This window comes from Clupea harengus, chromosome 3 (genome assembly GCF_900700415.2).
Source record: "Clupea harengus chromosome 3, Ch_v2.0.2, whole genome shotgun sequence".
NCBI classification, from domain to species: domain Eukaryota; kingdom Metazoa; phylum Chordata; class Actinopteri; order Clupeiformes; family Clupeidae; genus Clupea; species Clupea harengus.
In genome coordinates, this window is record NC_045154.1 from 30,655,536 (window position 1) to 30,658,035 (window position 2,500).

Genomic DNA, 2,500 nt, shown 5'->3' on the forward strand with positions numbered 1-2,500 from the left:
AATATGCTGGTTTTTGTTTGACAGGCAGACATTTTAAAACATCATGTGCTTGATAGATTTATAGCACTGGATTATGAAAATAAGCCAAAAATTAAAAGAAAGGCTGTGTCAAATATTGATATAAGCTGTCAACTGAACGAACACAACAGTTGTGTATTATTTGAAAAAAATTATGTTTTCCTTGTGATCCAAATACACACTTCACTCCTCGTCTCCAACTCCCCATAGCAACACCGTAGCCTTCAGCATTTGACACAAGAAGACATTTCAACAAGTCTTCTCACAAGTTAATTCCTCCTAAAACATCAACTCATCCTCATAACAGTGGACCAGTGTTTACCTGCACTAGCCTGCACTGAAACATCTGGGTTCGGTAATAATGGCATGGTTTGACCCTCCTGTCCTGTCAGTGTTAATTCGCTCTGGCTGACAGTGAAGCTGAACGCTGAACAAGCCTCTTAAGTCACAGCTAAGAAAACACACGCTACGCCGACTCGCTGGCATCGTTGCCAAGTCCCTAAGAAGTTTCTTTCTTTTTTTTTTTTTTTTTTAAACTGTGCTTCTCAGAGGTGATCCAAAGGCTAAGCGCTAGGCGCTAAGCACAAAAACCACACAGCGGCCACGATAGGATATCTCTCACAAACAAATGAGGGGATTATGCGCTGCGGCGCTAGCAGCTAAGAGCAAATCACGGGCTGTTGAGAGGGTGTGAAAGGTCGTGTCTCGAGGGCTAACCCCGCAGATAAAATAACCGGGGCCTGAATGGGACGCTAAGTCGCTGAGGAGCAGTCTTTCATGAGCTTTCTCGCCCCAGGCTGTTTGCAAGGCAGATAAGCCATGGGTCTACCCTGGTCTGATCCAGGGTGCTAACAATGGAAGTGTTAGGGGAAGAAGAGTGTGTGTGTGTGTGTGTGTGTGTGTGTGTGTGTGTGTGTGTGTGTGTGTGTGTGTGTGTGTGTGTGTGTGTGTGTGAATGTGTGTGAATGTGTCAAGGGGTGGGCGCTAATATTGATCATAACTAAGCTCCTCACACCCTTTACATACCACAAGACTAATCAGGGTGTCAATCTTAGTGGAGATTAGCCCAAGGCATAAGCCCTGGCCCCTGTCGGCGCTCACACACCGACTGACACACAAACACATTTACAAAACCCCAGCCTTTTCTTCCCAGTCACCTCTCTAATAATGCGGATGTTTGAACAGGACGTGTGTGTGTGTGTGCGTGCGTGTGTGCGTGCGTGTGTGCGTGTGTGTGTGTGTGTGTGTGTGTGTGTGTGTGTGTGTGTGTGTGTGTGTGTGTGTGTGTGTGTGTGTGTGTGTGTGTGTGAAAATGGATGGTATGTGTTGGCACCAGAGAGAGTGAAAGCAGGGAAATAAATGAAGAGAGAACGAGGCAGACGAGAGAAAGGCCAAAAAAAGGAAGATGACGTGAAAATGGCCTTGTCTCCTGTCTGGTCGCTAATGAACATGTTGGAGCAGTCGGCTGCTGTAAAGAATCAGTGCCTGGCCGTGTGCTGCCAGACCTCTGATGATGACGCTCTCTCTCTCTGTGTTTGTTTGGCTGGCAGATTAACGCATCTCTGGGGAGCAGTGTGTATTACTGCAGCACAGGCCAGCAGACTGAATGGCTTCTACATAATGCATTCTGGATGGTTGTGACTGGATTGAGAAAGAATGCATTAGAATGAATAGAAAATGAAATCTTCAGGGAGAGAGAGAGAGAGAGAGAGGGAGAGAGCGAGAGAGCGAGAGAGAGAGAGAGAGAGAGAGAGAGAGAGGGAGAGAGACATTGACTTATTGCAGCTCGGTGTGATGATGTTTGACAGCCTTAATGGGTCCGCACCCCCTCTGAGGTGCCCGCGATCCTGAGAGCTCTGGTCTGCTCTCTCTCTCTCTCTCTCTCTCTCTCTCCATGTCTGACTTCACCTCCAACTCATGATCACAACCATACACATCCAAAAATCAGGTGTGAGGTCACACACATACCCCCTCCTAGAGTGGACTGTCCAATAGGAGAGCGCTTGACTGGGAGAAATCCACCCCATGACTGCCTGCTGCCTAATGGAGGCGTAGCATGACCGCAGATGGTATGCGATTAGGGGAAAGTGAACAAATGTTGAAAATGCCACAGACGGATGACAGAGATAGAGGGATAAACGTAGGGAGAGAGAGAGTGAGAAAGAGAGAGAGAGAGAGAGGAAGCAGAGAGAGTTCGATAGAGGAAGCGTGGAGAAAGAAAGATGCAGGTTGATAAATAATAAGGGTATATGCAGATAGGCGCGAAACGCCAAGACAAGGAATGCTTCTTTGACTGCTGTTTGCGGGGAGAGCAGAGGAAGTGGAATGCTTGAGTGCCCGTAGTCTCCCTCCGAGCCCTGATGATCCGCCCGCCACACAGCCCACAGGAGCGCAGGAGATAATCCTGACAGGCACAGTGTCCTTTCTGCATTACTTACAGAAACCATTAGGGAGACACTCATGCAGGTGTGATGACTGAGCA

At 47.9% G+C, this 2,500-nt stretch overlaps 1 protein-coding gene across 1 annotated transcript in view; it reads left to right on the forward strand.

Moving 5' to 3' along the window:
* Positions 1-2,500, forward strand: part of sema3d (sema domain, immunoglobulin domain (Ig), short basic domain, secreted, (semaphorin) 3D) — a 48,597-nt gene that overhangs the window by 15,257 nt on the left and 30,840 nt on the right. The gene's annotated exons all lie outside the window — the stretch shown is intronic.